The sequence below is a fragment of the Gossypium arboreum genome, chromosome 9 (assembly GCF_025698485.1).
Source record: "Gossypium arboreum isolate Shixiya-1 chromosome 9, ASM2569848v2, whole genome shotgun sequence".
NCBI lineage: Eukaryota > Viridiplantae > Streptophyta > Magnoliopsida > Malvales > Malvaceae > Gossypium > Gossypium arboreum.
The window spans coordinates 27,846,797-27,861,093 of record NC_069078.1 but is presented as its reverse complement, the minus strand read 5'-3'; positions in this window follow the sequence as shown (position 1 = coordinate 27,861,093).

Here is a 14,297-nt window from a genome sequence, read left to right as displayed (position 1 = left end):
TCACATTGTTTAACTAAAGTAAGTGATTCGAGGATGATATGTTTATATGAATTGTTGAAACGAAATGTGATATCTGAGAATAATTATGTGTTAAATGTGTAAATGAAATGGTAAGATGAAATGTTTAAATGAAATAATTATACAAAATGCTTATATGAATATATATATGTAAATATGAAATAGTTATATGAAGTGTTTATACAAAATATTTATAAGAATATAAATATGGGAAAATGGACATTTGAAATGTGTACTTGAAATTAAGATGTTAAATGTTAAATGACTATGTGATGATTAGTTTATATACCAAATGTGTTTTTCATGTATATGTTTGGAAATATTATAAAATTACAAGTTTCATATATGAAATCAATAACTTTATGAGACGTGTGTTGTGTATAGGTAATTAAGGAACTTATGACCACGATATTGAATTATCTTGTAAAATGTTTAAATTACATCATTTATGGTAAGTTAAAGTTAAAGTTAAAGTTAATTATGAACTTACTAAGCTTTACACAAGCTTACCTCGTTTTGGTTTTTCTTTCTCGTAGATTGTCTAATAGAAGCTATTGATTGGATTGACTTTGGTGATCACATTATCCGACAACTTCATCGGTAACTATCTATTCACTTTGTTCCGATTATAAATGGCATGTAAATTAGATTTTGATATATATATGTCATAAGTATTATGAATATGTTTTGTGTCAATTGAAGTATGAGATGTGTTTATTGATGTGAATCTTAATTAGTATTTTGGTTGATGGTGGGGTATGATGACAATGGTATGTCTATAAAAATGTTTTTGACCATTTTTTATATGCCTTGTGGAAGTGGTTTGATGTTTGGTTAATTAGATGTAAATGAAATATAAGAATAGATATGTTTGTTGGTTCATAAATTAAGAACATGTGAATACTGAATGTGAATTTGGAATAGTATTTCAATTGTGGTGCCAATATGGGCTATTGGTTAGGCACATAGGTTGCATGTTTTTGGTATGTTTTTAGTTTGTATAGATGTGTTTTCAATAGGTGGAAAGAGTTGGAGATGGTTTAATTTGGTTCTTAAGAAATGGTGCACAAAATTGCTTGTTTTGAAAGTTATTTTGGGTGCTCATGGCCTGGAACACTAGCTATCACACGGCCGTGTACCACACACAGTCTACTCACATGACCATGTATCTTGTTAATTATAGGTGTAGGTTTGACATTGTCTGTGTAACACCCCTAACCCGTATCTGTCGTCAGAAACAGGGTTACAGAGTAATGCCAGAACTTTCAAAAACATTTACAAATAAATCATGCAAGTCACTATTCAAATTTAGAAATCATTCGTAACGTCCCTTAAATGGACCCTCGAGGTCCAATACGAGCATTAGAATTGAGTCAGGACTTAATAAGGACCTCTAAGAATTTTTTGCGAAATTAAAAAAAATTTCTAAGATACAGGGCTCACACGTCCGTGTGGTTTGAGGGACACGCCTGTCTGACCCTTGGACATGCCTGTGCTACAGGTCATGTTCTACCCCATGTAACTCTTTGACTTTTGCACATGGCCATGCCATACACCCATGTGCTAGGTCGTGTGGTTAATTAATTCAATTTGAAATTAGGTACAAGTTTCACATGGCCAAGACACACGCCCGTGTTCTAGGCCGTGTAGCAAACACGGCTGAGACACACGCCCGTGTCTCTGCCCGTTTGTTTAATTCTGAGCATTCTGTTTTCTCAAATTTAAGATGTAGGGGACATATGGCCTAACCACACGCCCATGTACCAGGCCGTGTGTCACACACGGTCTAGACACACGCCTGTGTGTCTGCCCGTGTGGACAAAATAAAGCCATTTCTAGCTTCATTTCTCACCCAAAATTTTTACCAAATTCTTGCACCAAACCAATCAATCCAAGCATTGAATTCGAGCAATTTATAACATCTAACATGATATATTGTTACATGTGTTCATGCTTTTAATATTATCTTTTATAAGCATACTCATTTAACCATTCCCAATCAATCAATATTAAACACTTATGTTATCTCCATAGAATAAACTTAATACCCAAAACATAATCATCACTAGCCATTCCAATGGCTAGATTACAATAATCTTTATATTTACATGCCAATATGACCAATATAACCTATACATGCCATTGTAACCATCATTTCTTTACCATATCGTACCAACATGGGCAGATGGATTGTGACAGCCCAAAATTGACCCTAGTCGGAATGTGGTTTCGGGACCACAAAACCGAGGCATAAAAATAATTAAAAATTTATTTTGATGCCTATGATATGTGTTAAATTGTGTATGACATTTTGATGTTTCAATTTAGAATTATAAATGTGAATTTCACTAGAAAGGACCTAGTAGTAAACTTTGAAAGTATGATGGGAAATGTGTGATGACTAGTTGAGCATGCATGCAAAAAATAAGGGATTTGCATGTCAAATTTCCCCAAAGATGGTATAGTGGCCGGCCATGACAAGGGAATATGGGCAAGGAAAACATGTTATGACATGTTTTGTTAATGCATGATGTGATAAATGATAAAAATTTAAGCATGTAGGAAGAGAAACAAAAAATCAAAATTTGCTCATCCTTCCCCCTTTTGCCGTGAGTGAAAGAGAAGCAAAGAAAAAAATTTTGTTCACCTATTTTTCTCTTCTTTGGCCGAAAATACTAAGGAAAAAGGAAGGATTTTTGCTTCATTTTCTTTGTTTAGAAGAGATCTAGAAGGAAATTTGGCTAAACTTGCAACAAGAGTAAGGTATGTATGAGGTTGTGTTGGGAGTTTCATGCATGTTTTGGTTGCTAATTTGATGTGCACGTTAGCCATGGCTCAAATCTTTGTTATGCCATGGAAATGGCATTTGGCCAAAGTTGTTATGGTGATAAAGCCATTGCATGCTAAGTGTGAAGCTTGATGATGATGCATGCAATGATGGATTGTCTACTCTTGAGTAAGATTTTGAGTTTTCTTTTGTTTAACCATGATTGAAGTTGAAAAGGGCATGATTGTCATATTCGCCATGATGCATTCATGAGCATGGTTCATGCTTCTTGCATGTTAGTTAAAATTTGTGTTTTGGATGGCTATGGACACCTTGAAATTCGCCATGCTCATATATGTATATATATGTTTGCACATGATGTTTTGGTTATGAACTAAGTGATGAATATATTGGTTTAAAGAAGAAGATGTGGAAGAATGCTTGTGAAATTGCAAGCACAATTCGCCTAGCACACATATAAGTGCTTGATGCTATATTATAAGTTTTGGGCCACAATGTGCAAAGCATTAACTAGTAAAATGCATGCTGTTTTTGTGAGGTATTAAGTGCAAAATTGACCTCAACATGTACATGAATATTCGGCCTTGGGTAGCCTATTGAAGGCCTTAGCATTTCCTTGATGCTCGAATAAATTGTATTGAATTGCTTGATGTAGTATAAAATGTGCATGACCATTGTGTATTCAAGCTAAAGGGTGGCCATATGACCATTTAAACTCCTTGTCATATTCGCCATAAGCTAGCACAATGAGGTTTTAATAAATTGAATTTGTTTGAATTAGCTCAAGAGCTTAGAGGGCCACAATTGGACAAGGGAAGGAGAAAGTGATCGAATAGCCGAAAAAGCCGTTCGACAACATCCGAGGTAAGTCCTCAAGAAGTGACCCTACTTGAATTATGTGAAATAAAGTATGGATGTGTATTGATTATTGATTATGTGTGCATGAGTATTTGAATTCTACCCGGGCTAAGTCCCAAGGCGAATATGCTTGTGACTGTAATTGCGTTTGAGCCTTAGTAACGAAAATGAAATATGTATGTCCAATGATAATTGATGTATGTGTTCATGGGAAATTGAATGATATCCGGCTAAATCCAAGACAATTATGCTGGAAATTATATCCGGTTAAGACCAAGGCAATTGTGCTAGTGGCTACATCCGGCTAAGACCAAGGCATTCGTGCGAGACATTCTATCCGGGCTAAGACCAAGGCATTTGTGCACATGGTTATATCCGGTTATATTCCGAAGAATCTTGGGCTGGAGGTGAGTGTTGGTTGCTGTAATAAATTCAATGAGTACACTCGAAAAGCCCAAAGAATGAGGTACGTTTATATGTGCATTGGAAAGTCGACACGTTTGAGCAACATTCGCTCAATCGACTAATGAATTTCAGTTATTGAATTGATTGATACTTTGTGAAATTATATAATGATGAAGTGTGAAGTAAGAATGTGTATTAATGAAATGATGCATTTGGCTATGTGAATGTATTGCTGTAATTAGAGTTGATTATATTCCTTGAGACTTACTAAGCATAAAATGCTTACCCGTTGCTTTGGCTCTCGCTTTTCTAGATTTCGCTCAAGCAATCGGATTTGGGATCGTTGAAGTCAAGTCATCCACACTATCAAGCCTCCATTTTGGTATAAATTTTTGGTTGAACTTGAGATGGCATGTATAGGACTACCCCTTGTTGGTTGAATATGTTGTGATGTATATATGTACGGCCATGCGAAAATGGCTCGTAAAAGTGAAGTATCGACTTAGACAAATTGTGGTTTGTATGTATATATTTGGTGTCATGATGTGGCTATGGCTTGAAATGGGAATGTTGGTCATATGATCAGCCATTGGCATGGTTAAAATGATCATATATGAACCTATGTATGGCAAGACTAGTTGGTTCATGGAGACTACCAAATAGGTAAGACCTACCTTAAAAATAGATGCTGCCAGCTGCAGGGACGTGAATATGAAAAATCACCAAAATTCGTAGGAATGGAATTAAATAGTGAATAAGCTATGTAAATGAACCTTGATGAGTCTATTTTCATATGGAAGAAACGAGATGGTCATAGGAGTTACATGTTAAGAGATATTAAAGCTATTGTGAGACAGGGCCAGAATGGTTTCTGGGTTCCCTGTCGCAACTTTAAAAATTTACTATAAATTATCCAAAAATAATTAGGAGACATACCTTATATTTACAGATTCCATTTTGAGTCTAGTTTCATTAGAAGCAAACCGCACCAGCATTAAAGCCCTGTACAGAGAGATATTCAAGTTATACCACGCAAAGGTCAGAGCAGTCGATCCCTGTAACATGGGTGACTTTAACTAATAAACTGTACCAATTGGCCCGACCAAAAATTATAGAAATAAATCCATGGATGGATATATGAGTCTAAATTCAGGGAAAATTTACGAAACCAGTTTCCGAGTTTTGAAACTCGAGATATGATTTTTAAGGCGACAGTGACGTAGTTTTCCAGCCTGACTGGAAATGTCAAATGGATGGGCAAAACAAGTGAACTTGGCTTGTTAACCCCTCGTGTCCGACACCGGCGATGGTTTCGGGTTCGGGGTGTTACATGGATAGTGTGAGTGATCTCGGCCAAGCTTCCAATCCAACAATCTTCTGATTTATTCTAAAACAGGGAAATAAAACTAAGTAAGCATAAAATTCTTAGTAAGTTCGTATAACATGGTACTTTACTTACTATTCATTCTATTTTGAGGTAACTATATAAGGCATATTCAATCAATTTGACCTCAAGCCCTACACACATCCTCATTGCCCTTGTTAGTCATATATTCCATAATAACATCAAAACATATATGGGCTCAACAACAATCAAGTTTCCATGCACATATACTTTCCACAACATGTATTCATTTAACATGTATAAATCATCTCTTATATGACAAGTATAATTTCATAATAGTTCATCTTAAGTTCAGATTATTCCATGTCAGAAATTTACTCATATCATTCGAAACATCAAGGTCACACGAGTAGTAGTACACTCAAGGTGTACAAATCTATAATGAAGGATGAACATTCTCATCAAATAATTTCCATGTACAATTATCATCATCCCATAGTTTCATATATTACTTGTCATGTATCATCATTTTCTTGTATTTCAGACAGATACATGTAGTAACTCATTTTATTATTCATATCTTTCTATGTTTGGAATTGTCACCCATTGAATTTATTCGGAATATCGATGGATACACAGGTAGTACACTCGAGGTGTATGAATCAGGATCCTTCAATTCATGTCCAATGGTACCCATAAGGTACTATATCAGAGAGTACACTTTCGAGCCACACATGTATACAATAGGATTACCAGTCCATGCTATATCCTTTTTATGACATATGCTCTAAGGAGCTTGATCTAGATTACCCGTCTAGGCTAAATCCAATCCATAACATATGCTCAAGAGGACTATTATCAGGATTACCCGTCTGGGCTAAATCCTTTCTGTAATGACGTCAATAGGATTACTCATTCGAGTTAAATCCCGTCAGCAACAAATGTAGGACCTTATTCATATTGGGAAAGTACATATCCATCGATTTTCCATTTATTCAACTAGGATTTAAACATTTTTCAAGCATTATCGAGCATGTGATTATTTCATACATCCATAACATTCATATAATTCAAATAAACACATTCGGCATTCATTTCAAGCATAAAAATAACATTTTGATCATTTACCATTTAGCGGGCATTATCATTGATCGAGCTTTTTTTGTTATGTTTTTAATGTCATATATGTATGATATTTATATAAATTACATACACAAAATCTAATTCAAGCATATAAATATACAATTTAGTTACACGAACTTGCCTCGACAATGTTCGTGTACGTAAAATCTACTAATTCCATATCTATTTAATCCTTCTAGCTACTAGAATTCAACTTTTGCATTCTATGCGATTTGGTCCTTCCTATAATTAAACACATAATCGGTAAAATTTTCTTACCAAAATTTTCACATGACATTTCTATCCTATTATGGACCATGTAATAAAATAAAAATAAATTTTATCTTCGGCTCGAATTTGTGGTCCCGAGACCATTGTTCCGACTTCACTGAAATTAGGCTGTTATAGTTTGGCACACCGCCTACGACACAGCTGTGTGACCATATTTCGAACACTCATACGGGTGGGCACATGGGTTAAGACACGACCGTGCGACCTATATTTTGAATTGTACACGGTTTGGCCACACAGCCATGTTCCTGAGCCACACGGTGTAGGCTCTGTCACACAGCCTGGCCACACGGCTGTGTGACCCCTATTTTCAAAATCTTTTATTGTTTTCGGTTTTAATTCAAATTGATTCCTGGGCAATTTCAAAGTTATTTTTAAGTACTTTTAAAGCTTATAATTTTGATTATGCTATGAATGAAGCGTAGAATCAAATATTTGTTGTTTTAATTTAACAAATGAATGGTTTAATAATGTAAATTATGTTGTTATGTACTGTAATACTCTGTAACCCTAATTCAGTGACGAAGATGGGTTAGAGGTGTTATAGGAGTGGTCACGCCACCCTCAATTACAAGTGTTGGGATATGGGTTTCCTTCCCTAGACCTCATGTAGTTAACCTTGACATAAGTAATTTCTTGGTGGTTACCGCAACTGTCACCTCCATTCTCATTACCTACATGAGCTCCTGTGAGATTACGTTGGGTGGATTATTAGTTTGATTGGAGCTAAGTTCGAGGTTATTAAGTGTAACACCCCTTACCTGAGTTCGAGGCTGAGACTGGGCACGAGGCATTACCATACTTAACCACATGCATACATTTGTTTCCGAGTCACCTAGACTTGATCAATTTTAAAACTTTTCCTTGTTAATCTACAAGCTCTTAATATGGGCCTATGAGGCCTCAAACTCTCATTGGGAACCATTCGGAACTACCTCAGGTCCTTAACTCGACTTAATAAAAATAACCCTTGAAACAGGGCACACACCCGTGTGGAAGGCTAACACGCCCGTGTATTCATTTTAACACGGCCGTGTTGATGGCCCGTATGAAACAAACGGCCTACACCTTTAGTTATACGCCAGTGTCCCACACCCGTGTGAATTAAATTCAAAATTTGAACCTACAAGGGTTTTCACACGGCCTGACACAAGCTCGTGTCTATGGCTCATGTCCCTCATACGACCATGACACGCCCGTGTCCTAGCCCATGTCTAAAATCCTTAAGTCCCAAAAGGCCCCAGCTATCTGCATACTCCATCTCAAACTAATCAAACCAGTCCAGTGTTGTATTTCAATTGTATCTTGAATACGGACTTTTAGTGAAAGATTTGGTGTTGATGTATATCCTAAGATCGATGGGATTGATTATGACATCTAAAACTGACACTGCTGATGGGGTGGCAGATACTAAAGAGGAATGCAACGCAACAATATATAATGGCATGCATAACCTTACAAAGGCTGGATGCTTAAACCATCCACAGTCTGTCATGGCTAGAACAGAATTGGAGAAATTAGCAAGCTCTTGTAATAGCTAACAGAAACTTACATGGCTAACAAGAATGTACCATAGGAGATAATAAGTAGCACCGACCCAAGCACTGTCACTGAAAGCACCGGCTGTCTTCTTCTGCTTCTAACGTCAGCATCCCATTTAAGGCACACGGCTTAGGCACACGCCGGTGGCCATAGGCTGTGTCCTCCACACGGCTGTGTCTTTGCCTGTATGTTTACTACCATGCATACTGACTTAAAATTTTTCCGTACAGGGGACACGCAGCTGGACAACAAGCCCATGGGGATGGTTGTGTGTCATACACGACTTGGAAACACGCCCGTCTGTCTACCCGTGTGGACAACATAGGGCTATCTACCAAGCCCTTTGCCACCCTGAAACACAACATAACAACAATCAACATAATCAAAGTCTAAATTAGCTTGATTTCACAACCAAATAACCATAGCTAAGGTCTATATACGATTCATATATTTCAACCATACTAACAATTCCTCATTCAAGAAAGACTACTTTACATTCATATAATAACTTTCAAAGTTAGCCATCTTTCATGGCCTTGTACAAAACGAGTCAAATGTTAAAGTAAACCAACACATTTGGCCCCAAAATAATGTGACACTAAAACAAAATCAAAGAGTCCTATGCATGCCATAATCAAAATAAAGAGATCTAACTATACCAAGTGCTTCGATTGATAATGTGATCGATGCCTTCGATGACCATTGATCCACGAGCTAACTAGGTGACACTATAAGAAAATGGAAAGAAATAGGGTAAGCATAAAGCTTAGTAAGTTGCATGAAAATAAACAAAAACTACTTATCATAAGGCAATATGCTCATAACCTTTCATAGCTTATTCATGAACACTATAAGTAGACGTAAATACAACTTACTCATCACCATCCAATACAACTTGTATTGCATACACTGAACCCATATCTCATACATTTCAATTAGGTACCTGTACCACTCATCACAAGGTCATAACTCTTCTCATTTTGATATAAATCATAAACCTTCATATTTAACCATTTGGAATACTACCGGATACTGAATAGCCCTAACATGGGTTAAGATGTCGACGCCATGTCCCAGACATGGTCTTACACTAGCTTTCATATAGCGAGGCCGATGCCATGTCCCAGACAGGTCTTACACTAACATACGACAAACTGACGCCATGTCTCAGACTAGTCTTACACTAGCATGTCTACCGCGAGGCTGATGCATGTCCCAGACATGTCTTACACTAACTCTAGTCTCAATGCCACTGCATGTCCTAGACATGTCTTACACTGGCTTAAATATCTTGAGGCTGATGCATGTCCCAGACATGTCTTACACTGGCTCTCATACTGTGGCTGATGCATGTCCCAGACATGTCTTACACTAGCACACATATCACCTATTATCACGGTACAAATATCCAAGTCTATTCCAAATGTTCAACGAAAGTATCTACTATGCTAATTCCTCAACATATATTCTCATATTCAAAATTAAAACAATTTAGGCCATATCAATTCAATTACACGTCATAATGATATAGTTGTATTATTAACATACAACTTACCTCGGTAATCAAAATGTAGGCGACTAGTCAGTATTAGTCTGCTAGCTTTGCTTTTCCCTAGTCTAGGCTCGTATTTTGTAATTCTTAATTTAAAATGTTAGGAATTCATTCATCTCATCAACATATTACTCCAGACAGTCGAGAATTCATAATTGGGTAAATTGACCATTTTGCCCCTAAACTTTTGCAAAATGACCATTTTACCCCTAGGTCTGAAAATTGATTTTTATCACATTTTCTTATTAAACAAGCCTAGTCGGATACTTTTCATGCTAGGAGCAAGCTACAATTCTCATTATCTCACACATTTATCACCTATTTTACAACTTATGCAAAATGGTCCTTAGTTAGGGTTTCCATGAAAACTACTTCACAAAAGTTGTTTATTTCACAACTATAACTCATATTCTTCCATAAAATTTTAGAAATCAACATGTTTACTATCATGGAAACACCCTATACTTCAACCATTTTGCAAAATAGTCCCCTTGTTAGAAATCTCATGCTACAAGGACCTCAAAAGTATAAAAATATTCAAGAAAACCCTCAAATCACTTACTTGCAAAGGCTTTAAGTTGCTGAAAATTTTTCAAGCTTCCATGACCATTTTCTTAGAGAAAAATCGGTGGAGGAGAAAGAGAGAGATGAGAAAAAATGACAATTTGTTGTATTTTATTCAATTTCAAAAAAATCGATAGAGAAGAAAGAGAGAGATGAAAAAAAATGACAACTTTTACTATTTGTTTTATTTTATTCAATTTCAACACCTAATTTCACCAAAATTTCAACTTTTGACCACCTTTGTCCCCTATGGCCAGCCATGTTAATCTAAAGGGTCTAATTGCCCTTTAAAGACCTTCAATTTAGGTTCTCTAGCTATTTTACACCATTAGCTATCAAAATAGGACTTTTACACATTATGCAATTTGTCCTTTTTCACAATTAAGCATACAATCACTAAAAGTACTTCACCAAATTTTTCATGCACTAACATATACATGTTATAACTTAAAATTAATAATAAAATACTTTATTTGACTTCAGATTAGTGGTCCTGAAACCACTGTTCCGACTAGGCCCAAATTCGGGCTGTTACAATTCTCCCCCATAGGGACTTTCATCCCCGAAAATCTTACCGGTGAACAAGTTCGGGTATTGATCACTCATAGTTTCTTCGGGTTCCCACATGGCTTCCTTGACTCTGTGTCTATGCTACAAAACCTTTACGAGTGCTACACTTTTATTCCCCAACTTATTGACCTCTCGATCCAAAATCTTAATCGGTTCTTCACTATAGGTCATATTCGGACTTATTTCAATTTCTTCCGGTGAAATCACATGCGAAGGATCTGATCTATATCATCTTAACATGGACACATGAAACACGTCGTGAATCTTTTCCAATTTTGAGGGTAAAGCCAATCAGTATGCTACCGGTCCAATTCTCTCAGTCATCTTATAAGGTCCAATAAACCGTGGACTTAATTTGCCTTTCCTTCTGAATCGGGGAACCTTCTTCCACGGGGATACCTTCAAAAACACTTTATCCCCGACTTGAAACTTGATCCCTTTTCGTTTCACATCCGCATAAGATTTTTGTCTATCTGATGCGGCCTTTATACTATTACGAATCACTTTAACCTTTTCTTCAGTTTCTCTGACTCAGTTGACCCCGTGAATCTAATTCTCTCTCAGCTCAGTCCAATATAAAGGCGTTCGACACCTATGCGCATACAAAGCCTCATAAGGCGCCATTTTCAAACTTGATTGATAACTATTGTTGTAGGAAAATTCGACCAATGGTAAATACCTTTCCCAACTACCTTGAAACTCGAGAACACAACACCGTAACATGTCCTCTAATATTTGAATGACTCCCTCCGACTGACCGTTAGTTTGCAAGTGAAATGCTGTGCTAAAATTCAGTTTTGTTCCCAAAGCCTCTTGTAACTTCTTCCAAAACCTCAAGGTAAACCTTGGGTCTCTAGCTGAAACAATCAAAAAGGTGTAACAACCCGTTTTTAGGGTTAATCAGAACAGTGGTTTCGGGGCCACCAAATCCGATGAGTAGGTTTGTAAATATTATATTTAATATTTACAAGTTAATTGTGATTTTAAAAAGGTTTTTGATATTGTGATTTTTGTTTTATAAGCGATTTATTAAGTTCAAGTGGTATGACCCTAAGGTCAAGTGGGTTTAGAAAATGAGGTATCAGGACCTTGTTTCTATAAACTGAGTCATAAATATTTTTAGAAATATTTACGGAGTGTCAATAAGATGGTATTAAAGTTTCATTGAAAAATTTTATCGTTTTGATAGTTAATTAAGCAAAAAAGACTAAATTGCGTAAAATACAAAAGTTGCATGCTATTAGCAAAGAGGTGTTATTTGTCCTTGGCTTTTAAAGTGAGGGTCCTCAAATGGTAATTAAACCATTTGAATTGTGAGTGGACATGTTTGGCCATGCATGAAATATTTTAAATGGTTTATAATTAAGGGTACATGCGTAATTTTGATAATAAAGGTTAATAAATAAAACAAAACATAAATCCATCTTTATGTTCACCATTTTTGGCCGAATAAAGCTTCAAGAAAAGCTAAAAATGGGGGTTTTCATTCAGCTAAGCTAATTTAAGCAATTAAGGTACGGTTTTTGATCCGTTTTTAATGATTTTTATATTTTTGAGATCGTTGCTTTGTAATCTAGCTCGCCCGTACCTCCAATTTCAAAATTGTTAAAGAATTTGGATGATGCTATTGTTGATAATGTGATGAATTTGTGGTTTGATGATGAAAAATAAAATATATGTATTGGGTTAACATGTTTTGCATTTGGATTTTTGATGAATTTGAGTAATTTAGGCTAAATTGTGAAAATGATATTTTGAGGGACTAATATGTAAAATAAATGAAATATGTGGACTTGTATGAGTACTATGAAAATTCGGCTAAACATGGGTTTGTGGAAATTTCGAGTAAATTGTGTTATTTTGAAATAGGGACTAAATCGTAAAAGTATGAAACTTTAGGGGCAAAAGTGTAATTTTGCTAAAATGTGTAAATTGTGTTAAATTGAATGAATTAATGATTAAATAAGTAAATTTTGTTATTAAATAGATTGGCAAAAGTGGAATTCGGATCTAGATCGAGAGAAAGTCAAATTATCGAATAGTCGTTCAGGTCAATTCGTGTTAGTACGAGGTATGTTCATAAGTATATAAATGTTGTTAAATTGAAATGTGTGTGCATTATATATGCTGAATTGAGTTGTAAAGAAATATGGTTGTGAGATTGAAATATGTAATATGTGAATTGGATTTGATGCACTAAGTGTGTGATAAAGGCAATAGCTACGGCTATTAAAATGGCACTGAGTGCGTGAGATTGTAATAGCATTGGCTGAGTAAATGGCACTATGTGTGCGACACCAATATAAGTTCGGTTTAATGTAATGGCACTAAGTGTGTGATACAATTATAGCTTCAACTAATTAATTGACACTAAGTGTGCAATACAATTATAGCTTCAGTTAATTAATTAGCACTAAGTGTGCGAGTTCGTTGAATGTTCAAGGACGATCGAATGAATTAATGTTTCGAGCATTGAAATGATAAGCATGACAGGTAAGAAGGTAATGGTACAGAGTTTTGGAGGCTTGCTAGGGTTGGGAGTCATTGGAGATCTCATCACACTATTCGGTTATCGCTTCGGTAAATAAAAGCTTTGAGTTTTTTGTTGCGTGGCATGTATAGGCTAGAGAATTTTAGATATGTTTTAAGATGTGTATATCTAGCCATGTGATATGGCTTGGTTATGGATGAGATTAGGAATGAATTTTGGTATATGCTTTGTGTTCAAAAATAGTAGGATTTAATGTGCTCATGAATGGCCAAATGAAATAGTCAATTTTGGTAAGTTTTATGATTGATTTGAAAAGTTGATATGATAGGAAATGCTATAAATTCAAATGGATTAATATGATGTATGAATCATATGTTTGGATATGAAGTTAGTACTTTGAATTGGTATGTTTGAGTTGGATTTGTATATGATAATGAATGATGGTATTATGGGTCGATTAATGCATGATTTGGTATGCTTTTAAATTTCTTTAGGACATGAAATATGCTTAGTTTGATACTTGTAGGGATGACCCAAAAAAAGGGTGGCTAAATTGGCTTTGTAAATGGCCTTATTTTGTCTACACGGGAAGAGACACGGGCGTGTGTCTCAGCCGTGTACGACACACAGTCATGCTACACGATCGTGTGTCCCCTGGGGTAGCCTTTCGAATTAAGTCAGTATACCCTACAGACTTGGCACAGCCTAGACACACAAGCGTGTCTATTGGCCGTGTGTAGTACACGGGCTG